The following is a 13740-nucleotide window of genomic DNA, read 5'->3' as shown; positions in this document are numbered from 1 at the left end:
AATTACAGTTGATCTGGAGCTCCAACCTGAAAGAGCTTTGTCCCTTCTCTCCATGGTGTCATTTTGTGCATAGCTGGACCCCTTTTTTCTCTGCTCCACCCTGCAGCAATCTTTGGATGGCCCCTACCCTCTCAAGGAGGTCCACTCTCCTTGAGAAGTGGCCACAGACGGGAGCCCTGACCTCTTGGCCAATTAGCTCCATGGTAACAACCCTCATGTCCCAACAAAGCTTAAACCCCAACTTTGAACAATACCTCACCAAAAACTCAGGTATTGGAGAAAGAAAGTGTAAACCTGGACTGGACTTGGTGACTTTCAGAGTCCACAGTCCTGAACTGTCTTCAAGGACCCTTATAAGCAGTCTGCCCGTGTCCCCTTCCCACCGTCACCAGTAGGGCTAGCTGGCCTTACAATCCAGACCCAAGTACCCTTAGGCCCAGAGAGGAACCTCCCTTCCCTCACTCAGAGGACATACATCTCCCCCTTTCTTATTTTTATTTTCCCAGGCTGAACCACCTATTAGACTGACATTAGAAATATTAATTTCCTCCAGAGGAAAACCCCAGCAAAAAAATACTACAACAGAAAATCATAGTTAAGCTTCATTACATGGTGGGTTATTCTGACAGAAATAACCCTGTGTGAGACACACCACATGCCTGGTGGAGTTGCCCCTCTTTTCTTAGTCCTTGGGTCTCAGCTCAAGTTCTGGAAAACAACCACCACACACACAAAGCTGCAAGAATACGACACAGCTTGAAGCCAAGCGCCCTTAGAATGAGGCAGGCCTAGAAATGCTGGAACATGCACCCCTCCCCTATCCACCCACCCCCCAACCCCGCCAGACAACTATGTCTCCCAGACAGAAGTTTGACTCAATGTTCCCCCCAAATTTATATCAAATAGAACACTTAACTTCTCAGTCTCAAACAGCTGTGTTTGGGTTAATCCTGACTTCACATTTCCCTCTAGAATGGTGGGTGAATATTTGATTTATATTTTTGTAAATAAATGGCAGACTCAAGTGGTTTTCCCAGACCAAAAGCAACAATTTGCCTCTGAGGTAAATGCATGTCCCTACCCTTAGAGACTGGAAATTGCTTGCAGCTTTAAATGTTTTCCTTCTTTTCCCAGCTACTAAAGATCAAGTTTCTAACAATATCTTAGGGTCAGTGCCAGCTAGGGTAACCCATTGCCTGTCTGCAGCATGAGTGCCATGGCTATTTTGGGGTCTCCACTGACTACACAATCATTTACACCAGTGGTTCTCAAAGTGTGGGCCCCAGACAAGCAGCAACCACTGGGAACTTGTTAGACGTGTGAATTTGGGGGTTTCACCCAAGACCTACCTACTGAATGAGAAACTCTGAAGGTGGGCCCCAGCAGACTGGACTTTAGCAAGCCCTGCAGGTGGATCTGACCACCGGTGTACACCAACCATAGCACAAAGCTTTAACGGGAATGATTTGTTCAGTGGGCAGATTCACTGGGAAGGGCATGTGATGTCCTCCAAGGGCACTTTCTAGGTTCTGGTGCTGCCCTTGGACCTGCTTAAGATGGTCCCTGCCCACCGTGCACCAGAGATCACAAACTCTACAATAAAAGCTCCTTCATTTTCCTTGTCTGTGCCAAGAGATTTTAGAAAGTTTGGTCCCTATTTGAACAAATATGGATTATGGGAGAGAATAGTGTGAGCTGAAATGAACTCCCGGGGCAGAGGAAGCAGAGTTGAAAATGCTTGTGTGTGTGTGTGTGTGTGTGTGTGTGTGTGTGTGTGTGTGTGAGAGAGAGAGAGAGAGAGAGAGGGAGGAGAGGGTGTAGGGGCGGGAAGGGTGGGCTATGATCACAGCCGCTGCCCCAGGAGAGCAGAGTATGTGCTTTTATTTAAGTTGGCTACCCTCCATCACCCAAAGTAGATGTCTAGCAGACCAATTCCCCAGATATCTGTGCTCTTGCTGACCTATTCTTAGATTGTGTGGCTCTAGAAGCCCCTTGGAACAACCTGTAAGACCTGAGTCAGACAAGTGTAGCCTAAGGGAAATGACCCAACGCAGCCTGTCTCCCGAGGAAGCTAGGGTAGTGCTCGCCCCAGGTTCCCCCAGGACAGCCCAGAAATCTTGAGTTTGGGCCCAGCTTCCCCCTTGCTCTGCCCCGGGAGGTCCATGCAACCTCTCAGGCTGAGGACAGCAGGGCTGGCCCGGGAGAGGGCATTGCCCCAAAAAACAAGGGTGACCCCCAACGAGCAGGCAGTGGGCCCAGGGGTGGAACGACAAGCCAGGCCATAGACATGGTTCAATGTGTAACTTTTTTTGTTTTTTAATTTTTACTGGAGTATAGTTGATTTACAATGTTGTATTAGTTTCAGGTATACAGCAAAGTGAATCAATTATACATATACATATATCGACTCTTTTTTTTTTTTTTAAGATTCTTTTCCCATATAGGTCATTACATAGTATTGAGTAGAGTTCCCTGTGCTACACAGCAGGTTCTTGTTAGTTATCTATTTTATATATACTAGTGTGCATATGTCAGTCCCAATCTCCCAATTTATCTTTCCCCCTACTTTCCCCACTGGTAACCATAAATTTGTTTTCTACATCTGTGACCCTACTTCTGTTTTGTAAATAAGTTCATTTGTACCCTTTTTTTTTTTAGATTCCACATATAAGCGATATCATATGATATTTGTAACTTTTAAATATTTAGCCATGTGGTATATGAGCCTCCCTTTATGTTCTTGTCCTAGGCAATGTTGAAGGTATGCCTAAGATTAAATAGAATTATTGAGAAATTAAACAGAGCTCAATTACTTAAGCCATGAGCCGCCACCATGTGTGATGCCCAGTGCTTGGCACTTGCAAAGATGATTGAGTCTAGCTCTGTCCTCAAGACCCATACCACCTAGGACCTGAAGGCTGATATGTGTACTGCTTACTTACCACGCACCAAAATGTAATAACAGCTCCAAGATGTGTACAGGGAGAGTCTTATGGGAGCACCACAGAGGGAGAGGCAGTCTAGACCTTGAAAAATCTAAGAAGGCTTCTAGGAAGACCTGAGATTTCAGGAGCTTACCAATCTAAATTTTCCTTTGGCCTCAGAAACAACCGTGGGCGAATGCCTCATCCGTGTCCATGCTTGACAAAAACTAGTAAGCCGTATAAAGTGGCTTCCAAAACCCCGTGCCTTTCCCTGGACCTAATAGTCTAGCTCAGCCTCCAGAGGGGAGTTGGGAAGGGCCAGCCAATGGTGAGAGCTCACATCCTGGTGAGAGCATGGCATCCATGAAGTGCCTTTCTGCTGGTAGAGAAAAGAAAATTTTCTTCCATGCTGTATTTGACATAAAACTTATCTGCCTAGAATGACATCACATACAAGTCACTTTTTAATAAAAAACAAATACGCCTCCCAAAGCATTCTGTTTTGAAACTGTCAAGGAGACTAACATCTTATTCCCATACTTTAGGTCATAAAACAAATGAACTAACTCAGAGACTGACAAACTGTAACCCAGGGACCAAATCTGGCCCGCCACCTGTTGGTGTAAATAAAGTTTCATTGGGACACATCCACACCCACACCCATTTATTTTAAGATCAGCAGAGTTGACAGTTACACCAGAAACTGCATGATCCACAAAACCTCAAATAATTGCATTTAAAAATTTGCCACTCCCTCTCTCATCCAAAGTCAAACAATAAGCGGAAGGAGAAAGCCTGCAAATTCCCCACCAAACCCCAATCTCTGCCCTGAATAGCGGCAGTTTATAGTTCAGGGTTGGAGGGTTTTATAACTTCTAATGAATGAAACCAAAATGTCAGGCAGAAGGCAGACTACGTCAGTCATATTTTTGGAAGAAAACAGAATTCCCCACAGATCGTCTGAATGGAGAGACTTCATGAAAGGTGACCTGCAGAGGAATGGACAAACTTAAAGGATTGGACAAGAGGTGCTGAGGCAGCCAGAGGCAGGCAACAGAGGGATGCTGTTACCACCCGGGGATGAAGAAACAAGGCAGGAAAGAGTTACTGGGCCCAAGGAGGAGACTCCCCCTCTGGGAGCTATGGTCATGGAGGGCACAGCTGCCCACAGAAAGGCAGCTTCGTAGTTGGTTGCAATGTTACCCCCAATGTCTTCCTGTGTCCTCTCGTATCCTGCTGGTGCGTCCCACTGGCTGAACCCACCTGGAAGCCAGAGAACATCAGAACTAGGGATGCAGCCCAAAGTGGTCAACTGCTGGGCTGCAGAGAAGGGCAGACAAGAGATTGGAGTGTAAAAAAAAAAGATTGGGGTGTGTGGAGAAGGTGACTGACCAGCACCCAGACCCCAAAAAACAATACGATGCAAATTAATAAGTATTAGGGTATGTTGATTAGGATTTCCATTACAAGTGTAGAAACTCAACTCAAACTGGTTTATATAAGGAGAAAATGTTTTAACTCACATTACAGGAAGACCAGACGTTAAAGGGCTTCAGGCCGGGTTGATTTAGTAGCTCTTGGTCATCATCAAGGAGATCTAAGGATGTGCATCTCCCTGCTCTACTTGTCTCAACAAGGTCAATTTATTCGAAGGCTGGTTTCCCAGTAGCAATGAAGAAAACATGCCTCTCTGCTCATGTCTGGGGTTGCCCAGGGATGCGGAGATGAGGAGGTATTCAGTGGTGTTGGAGGTGTTTCCTCTCCATTCCCACCAGCTATGTTCGTGCACATAACCGTATGTGTATATGTATTCTCTTTCCCTTTCTTGCTCTCCTCTCTCAACTAGATTTTTTAAGCTATCCTGAGCTCTCCTGACATTTCATTGGCCCTGGTTGGCTTAGGCTCAGCAATTCCTGAACCAAATACTGGCCAGGGTGGAAATTACCTTCACTGGTTAGACTGATCATCTGAAGGGTAGAACGGATGGGGGAGGGAGGGAGTGTCAACCACAAAGTCTACTATTAAGATATGATGATTATCTTCTTTCAGGTGTGTCTCCTCTGTCTGCATCTCTTCGTCTGCAGGTATTTGCTGCCCAGATCTTCATCTGACACAGGAGGCTCCTTCTGGCAATGGGGTAGTTTATACTGGGTACCTGCTTACCCAAGTAGGTATTTCCTTACCCAACCAGAAAAACCAGAAAAGAACTTATGGGAATATCTTTCTTGGTAGGTTCCAGTCTTTTTTTGTTGATGGTTGCTCAGCAGTTAGTTGTGATTTTGGTGATAGGAGGTGAGCTCATGTCCTTCTACTCCACCATCTTGTCTCCAATCGAAAGAGAACTTACGGGAAAAGAGAAAGTTACCAGGTCTAATTAACGTTCTAATTAAATTTCCTCCCAAGTCTTTGGGAAATCACCCATCCCTTGTGGCTTAACTTCCTTCTACATAATTAAGATATATGATGGTTGCAACCCCACAGCAAGAGAAATTACATAACGTGGGTTCAGAGGCTTTAACAGCTGAAATTAATTTGAAGGCATTTTAAGAGGTGCGAGGTGTTTTTCACACCTTTACCTGCACCTGGGAGGTGTTGGGTCCCATTGGTGAAATCTCCTTTTGGTCCCTGATTGATGAGTTTTACATAGACATTGCAAGGCAACTTAAAACTTGCCTCCATGAAGATTTCCCAATTCATCAGGAGCACTCCGTTACCACTGACCTAATCCTAACCTTCATCCTATCCAGAAACAGCCTGAGATTTGAATCTAGTTTATACAGGAAACTGTCAACAAAATAACTTACGTATTGTTCCCAGATGTTGAGATATTGAGCAGAGGTGCTCTGAATGCCGATTTCAATTAGGATCTTGGAAGTTACTTGTCACTGGCAGTCGGATCCCTGTGGCCAGTGGCTATCACAAGGGCAAAACCCCCTGTTATATTATAGAATTCCCATGGAATACATGACCAATTAACGTTGGATAAAGCTGCTTTAAGATTGGGAGGCTATTTTTCCTACATATTTCTAATACTTGGCTGGGCTGACAAAATTGTTGACCCTGACATGTGGGCCAGAGCAGATTCCATATTAAATTCAAGGCTTTTAACATCCAAACACCCATTATATGGACAGGCACGATGGCAACGTTCTTGGCAGGTGCTGGAATATCCATTTCTAACATTATTTGAAGCACATAAACTCAATATTTCTTAGGACATTAGAAACTAAAGTCCTGGCCAGTATAAATAAGTCAGGACCTTGGCTACTTCTTTTAAAATCCAAAATTCCCCTTGCTAAACCCAAGCACATGTTTATAGTTTCCAAGTCATTTCTCTTACAAAAAAATTAATCTAAAACTTTGATAAACCACAGCACTTTTATGAGTTTCCATAGTGGCTTTTCTGTACACATTGTACTAAATTCCCTATGAAATTATTATTATATTAATCAGCAGTGACTCATTTAAAATTATAGTTCATGATCTCTTATTTTTAAAAAAGGTCCAATGTCATTTTTACCACTGCCCCAAGTTTATTTTTTACTTAAAATTCACATCACAACTCAGAATAGGAAATGTCACTGAAAGTTGTTTTTCAAACCAAGAATTTTGTTTCCAAAAAGAGAGAATAAGAAAACAAATGAACATGATAATGCCCATAATGATATGTGATTTTTATAACCAAACAGTTCATTATGACTAAGCGCTTTTGTGGGTGGTACCAAATATTTGAACAGGTTTTCAAACCATTTGGTGATTTATTAAATATTAGTGATTGTTACTACAGGTCTAGTTTTATGATCTATGGTGGATTTTTTTTGTATGGAAACCAGGACACATTACCAGGCTAGCAATCTGCTCTGAAAATGCTACCCAGTACTTGACTCACCTTTAAATTACTTATTAGGTTACTTTAGGGCTCCAAAAGGGAAAAGATACTGAGAAAGCAAATAGAGTTCAAGGAACTAGGAAAGGCCTTTGAATGGTCTTTGCAAAGTTAGTTGGATATCTATTAACAACCAAAAAATTAACAGCCAGTTAATATAAAGAAGAAAACTCAGGCATACACAGTTATATAGTTTTAGGGGTATCTCACCTAAGTAACCCTAATAAATTCTTTAATCAAATAACAAGAAACTCATGTATGATGCTAAAAAAAAAAACCCCTAGAACCCCAAAATGAATAGACACTCATTTTCTTCTCCTCATTTAGTCATATCCCCATAAAAATAGATGGAGAGATGAATTTGATAATGGGTTAGATTAAATTTGTCACTCTAAACATACACGTTACTGCTTGTCATCCGTATAAGCCGTGAATAGAAAAAGTGTCTTTAGCAACTCATAAAATTATTACCAAGTCTGGAATTTAAGAAAATGCTTATAAGAACGTGATTAAACAATAGCATGAATTCGTTGCTCACTTTCAACGGCCAATTCTTCAAAAAATGACTAATGGCACAAGCTCTGGGTCCCAGTCATACTTTAGAAAGACCAAGCTGATCTGAAACAGACCCAGGCAATATACATCATGTCAAGTCTACTAAGTATCAACTTGCATACTTGTCTTTGACTCAAAAAGGAAACTTCTCCTCTCTTTCTGAGAGTCTGCTGGCTCCATGAGGGCAGGGATCACGACAATCTTCCCCACGCTCAGCAACATCTACACGATAGCTCTGCAATAAATATTTGTTGAAGACATGACAGAATGAATGAGTGAGCATCAGACTGAAAGTGCCCAAGAGTTCCCTCTGTCTCTCCCTCTGTTTCTGTCTCTCTCTCTCCTTCATAACTACAGAAACGGGCTTCCCTGGTGGCGCAGTGTTTGAGAGTCTGCCTGCCAATGCAGGGGACACGGGTTCGAGCCCTGGTCTGGGAAGATCCCACATGCCGCGGAGCAACTGGGCCCGTGAGCCACAACTACTGAGCCTGCGCATCTGGAGCCTGTGCTCCGCAACGAGAGGCCGCGACAGTGAGAGGCCCGCGCACCGCGATGAAGAGTGGTCCCCGCTTGCCGCAACTAGAGGAAGCCCTCGCACAGAAACGAAGACCCAACACAGCCAAATAAATAAATAAATAAATAAAATTAAAAAAATAAAAATAACTACAGAAGCTTTTACAAGTTTACGAAGCATCACTCCAATGAAACACAAGGATGTCGTTTCCCTTCAGGGTAACATGGTGGTATGATCTTATAGGACCTGCGTCATAGGCTTGGATTTATGATACCAGCATTCAAGAGCCTATTCCTTCTGGCTACTTTGTCTTTAATAAAAAAGAGAGAGAGAGAGAAAAACAAAAACAAAAACTAAAATAAAACTCAAAATATGAAGGTGGTCTTGTGGTTCAAGTAGCCAGCATTTAATTGAGAGAGTAATAAAATCTTTCTTCTACCCAACCACATTTTTATTTTAACAAGTATAGAAATACTTATGCAGATAGAGTAATATTTAAGCATTAGAATTCATAATTATATTCAAATAGCACAAGAAATCTTGACAGAACTATTTTATTGTTTTTTAATTAAATTTATAAGTTTATCAGTAGTTTCTTATCTGATTTTTCTGCCATGCTGAAAAAGGCCTTCCTCCTACCAAGATTAGTTGAAAACTCTCTTCCAGTATTTTTGTAGTTTCCCTATTTTGTATTTATTTTAATGTAAAGAGAGAGATAAGAATCCAGTATGGTATTTTTCCCTAATAAATATCCAAATGTTCAACATCACTAATTTAATGACCCATATTTTCTCACTAATATTCAGTGATGACTTTTTCACATACTAAGTCCCCATACTGTCTTTGGATCGGTTTCTGAGCAATAATATTTATCTGTTTGCTTATTTGTACTCTCATACCATGATGTTTTAATTACTGTAGATTTACATCATAAATATACCTAATATCCTCCAATTAATTTTTCTCTTCAGATATTTCTGGCCTATCCTTTCACAGTTATTTTACCCATGAACTTGAAAATCAGTTTATCTAGTTCTAAAAATTATCCCAGTAGTATTTCTGTTGGGCTCACAGTAAATTTATAGATTGATTGAGGGAGAACTGACCTCATTAAGGTATTGAATTTTCCTACCCAAGAATATGATATGCCCTTTTTGTCTTTCAGTGATTTAAAATTTTTATCACATAGATTTTGCCAAATTTTTTTTTTTTTGGAGTTCTATAGATTGTAGTTTTATTTTGTATCATCCCAACCTTCTAGGTTCCGAAGACTTCTCTTTATAACACATTCAGCAGACAAAGTGTAGAAACACTTAACAAATTGGTTAATACAAATAAACCAAGACAAATTTGAATGTGTTTCCTTTTTAAATTTTACATTATTTTCATATAATATATGCTGACAAGGTTAAAGAAAAACTTTTACAGGTCTAAAGTTCTCTTTGCATGTAAACTAGGTATCATATAAATAACATTAATCCTTTTTTAGTTCTAGAGTTAGGAAAGAGGATGACTTTTTTTTTTTTCAAAGAGTCAAATTTTTTTATGATAAATAGCCAAACCACTCTTACACTTCTCCCAAACTAAAAAAAAAATAGAACAACAATCAAAGCAACAATTTCCAAAGCAACAACAAACAAACCTAAACATATAGAAGTTAAATTATTATTATTATTTTTAACATCTTTATTAGAGTATAATGGGAGGGAGACTCAAGAGGGAGGAGACACGGGGACATATGCACATGCATAGCTGATTCGCCCTGCCGCAAAGCAGAAACCAGCACACCACTGCAAAGAGGATGACTTTTTAAAAAGATAATGTTTATTGCCAAGCTTTCTTCCTATTTATGGCATGATCTAGGAATTTCAAAGGGATGCCTTTACTGATATTTTGATTCTATTTGCTATGGGAAGAGAAAACACAATTCTGACCTTTATCGTGGTATAGTTTATGTTCACAGCTATTAAATCCATATTCCTACTGAATCATGTGTTTCTCTGCTCCTTTTGCAATGCAAAGTGAAGTTTTGTCACTGCCTCATTAGTTTAAATCATCAGTCAAATATGCCTATGAGAACTAAGTAAAGAAATATAATTTTCATCTGACATGAGCCTCACTGGGCTTTTTTCCACTAAGGAAACATACGCCCAGCTTTATCATCAATGTTTTAAAATATGAAGTTCTTGCAATTTAGGGTTGAATGATTCCTCCATACTTTCATGCGCTTTTTGTGATGGTTTTTAAATTGCTTGAACCTGCTTTCATTTATGCCACTTTTAATATATAGAAATAATAGAGTTGTCAGTGTCCTCTTTAAGCTGAGGGAGGAAAAACTGTATTTCTTAGAGATATAAGCAGAAACAGGCTTATCTGGATAACCTTATGCTCATCCAGGTAATCCTCTCAGGAGATGCCGTTCAGTGCTTGTGTGCTTAGAATAGTTCTTACCTGAGCCATGCTGTGACTTAGGGCAATAACATTCCATCATCCTCTGATGGCCCAACTGTGACAGCGGGAATGTTCCTATGATATTTGTTGGCAAACAGGAGTATTGAAACAGCAAACAGTTACATCAACAACAGTGTAACATAGCCAAGCTTCCTGGGCATTTGGGTCTTACAAATTGAAGTCCAGAACAGATGTGCAGTAGTTGTTAGGTCAGTAATTACTGAGGGTGTTTTCTAGATGGGGTCTGCGGGAGGCTTAAAATCCACTACCTTGAGAACATCAAAATTTTAATTTTATTCCCAGGCATTTTATCTTTCTCATTACCACTGCAGTTTTATTTCTGTTGATTTTTTTTTTTTGGTCAAAAATATATCTCTTTAATTTTAAAAGTAGTTCTATTAGAACTGTGTCCATACCTTTATGCAAGTAATTTGAGACTGTAATATGTTATTTTTAATTTTTTTATATTTTTAATTTTTATATATTTTTAATTTTTCAGGGAGTATAGTTGCTTTACAATATTGTATTACTGTGTACTGTACAGCAAAGTGAATCAGCTATATGTATACATATATCCCCTCTTTTTTGGATTTCCTTCTCATTTAGGTCACCATGGAGCACTGAGTAGAGTTCCCTGTGCTATACAGAAGGTTCTCACTAGTTATCTACTTTATACATAGTATCAATACTGTATATATGTCAATCCCAATCTCCCAATTCATCCCTTGGTATCCATCCCTTTCCCCCTTGGTATCCATACGTTTGTTCCCTATGTCTGTGTCTCTATTTCTGCTTTGTAAATAAGATCGTCTATACCAATTTTTTCAGATTCCACATATATGCGTTAATATACAATATTTGTTTTTCTCTTTCTGACTTACTTCACTCTCTATGACAGTCTCTAAGTCCATCCATGTCTCTCTACAAATGACCCAATTTCATTCCTTTTTATGGCTGAGTAATATTCCACTGTGTATATGTACCACATCTTCTTTATCCTTTTCTCTGTTGATGGATATTTAGGTTGCTTCCATGTCCTGGCTATTGTAATAGTGTTGCAATGAACAAAAGGGAGATGTTGTATTTTTTAAATGTGGCTTTAATCAAAGCCATGTAAACAGAGCTCAGCAACTTTTAAAGTAGAGATATGGAGGGGGTTTGCAGCTCACCCAAAAGTAGGCATGGAAAGTTTAAACTGTAAAATGGTGAGATAAAGTCGTTACAGTCATCCCTCGGTATCTGTGGGGCATTGGTTCCATGACACCCGGAGATACAAAAATCTGTGGACGCTCCAGCCCCTTATATAAAATTCCGCAGATTGGGAACCCTGAAGATATGGAGGGCCCACTGTACTGAGAAGTTTGCAAATGGGATAAAGAGATGCCATGGACTCCCCTGGCCACTATGAATTTGGGCAGTTTTCCATGTAGAATCAGAACTATTAGGAATCTGGAAACTGCTTTTATCCCACCTGAAAGGGGAAGAGGAGAAAACAATGAGCTAGAACAGAAGGATGAACTCTTACACAAATAGACAGACTAACGATATCCTTTATAATAAGCAGCAGCTGCTGGCATTTTCCAGGAAGTAAAGAAGGAGAGAAGCTCTTAAAGTCCACAAGTACATGGATCTGGGATAGAGCATGATATAAGCTCTTTATTAAAATAATGCTAAGAAATTGAAAACAAAGCAAAACAAAAGCCCCCTAATATCTAGCTTGATATTAAGAGTTGTAGAGAGGTGACTATCCCAGTGCAAATTCACATCAGACACTAAGAAAGGGATCAGTAGAAAATCCAGAATCTGGCCAATGACAACAGCAAAGTGAATGGAATTTAGACAAAGACCCTTAACTCTACCATCCTTACATGTCTCACCAGTTCTACTAGAAGGAATTAGAAGTTGTAGTCAGAATAAAACTTTGTTACTTGCAATGTGTTGTATTATTATAATGACTACTCTTACTATAATTGAGTAGTTTGTGTATAGTCTCATTCCATAGTGTGGATTCGGTCATCCTCAATTCATTTTCTGTGGTCTTTATAAAATTCTGTGCTAAATAATCCCCCTTGTACACTGGTAAAGATAGATACTAACTTGTTTGAATCCCATCTGACAATGTAAGGATTCTGGCTTCTGTACAGTGAATTGGTTAAATGGTAAACCAAACCCATAAAACAGAACACATTTTCATAGAATGCTATTGTACCAGGACATACGTTTCCTTATGTCTCCAAGATATTACATTTTGGTCATATGGAATCTAAATACTACTAAGAGGTACAATATATCAGTCTTACATCTGGTCAACTTGATGATTCATCTATTTTTTAAAGTAATTTATCCATAGATGCATCTGTGTTTTATGTGTACAATGGTATTGTTTGTAAATCATGACCCTCTTCTCCAAACATAATGCTTTTAGTATCTTTTCTTGTATCATTGTGCTAGCTAAGGTCTCCAATATAATGTTCACTATAGAAGTGATAGGGAGGAACATTTTCTACTACCTAATTTTAAAGAGAATGGTCCCCTACCAGCAGTTATGCAATAAATACTTCAAAAACATAATTTTAAAAAGATAACATTTACAACAGAAAATTACAATAGAAAAAAATCTGTCAAGTTTCTGAGAATAAATGTAGCAAAATATGTATAAGACCTGTACACAAAATAATCCTTACTCAACGGTATTAAAGAAAATCTGAATAAATTGAAAGGAATAGTATGTTCATGGTCAGGAAGATTTAGTTCCCTGAAAAGGTCAGTTTGACCCTACTTGATCTGTAGATTTCTTACAACCTTGATTAAAATCTCATGAAACTTGATAGGCTGATTTTTAAGTGTCACTGAGAGAACAAAGGCCTACTAATGGCAAAAACACTTCTGAAGAGAATGATTATGGAAGACTCATTATAAAGTTGTAGTAACTGGGCAACCTAGAGTTTGTCCAGGAGTAAATAAATTAGCCAGTGGAAGAGAATAAGGAATCCAGAAACAGCTGCACTTGATATTCAAGGGCTTTTGAAACATGACAGAGTGTGGCACGGCAGATTTATTATGGAAAGAAAGGTTTCTTACAAATGAATATGGAAAAATTGTCTGCACAATTTATTCCTCAACTATAAACAAAAATCAACTCCACATGAATTAAGTGCCTAAATCTCAAAATCAAGATCTTAAAATTCTTAGGAAGATATTTAAGTAAAAATCTTCTAGACTTTAGGGTAGGATAGACTTTCTTAAGCAATCACAAAAGCATAACTATAAAAGAAAATACTATTAAATCTAACTCCATTTAAAATTGAGAGCTTTTACTCATCAAATAATACCATAAAATTGAAAAAGATATTTACAACACTTGAGCAAAGAACATATCAGAATATATAAAGAACTTCTATAAGTAAATA

The sequence above is a fragment of the Eschrichtius robustus genome, chromosome 8 (assembly GCF_028021215.1).
Source record: "Eschrichtius robustus isolate mEscRob2 chromosome 8, mEscRob2.pri, whole genome shotgun sequence".
Lineage (NCBI taxonomy): Eukaryota > Metazoa > Chordata > Mammalia > Artiodactyla > Eschrichtiidae > Eschrichtius > Eschrichtius robustus.
This window is presented reverse-complemented; position numbering follows the sequence as displayed.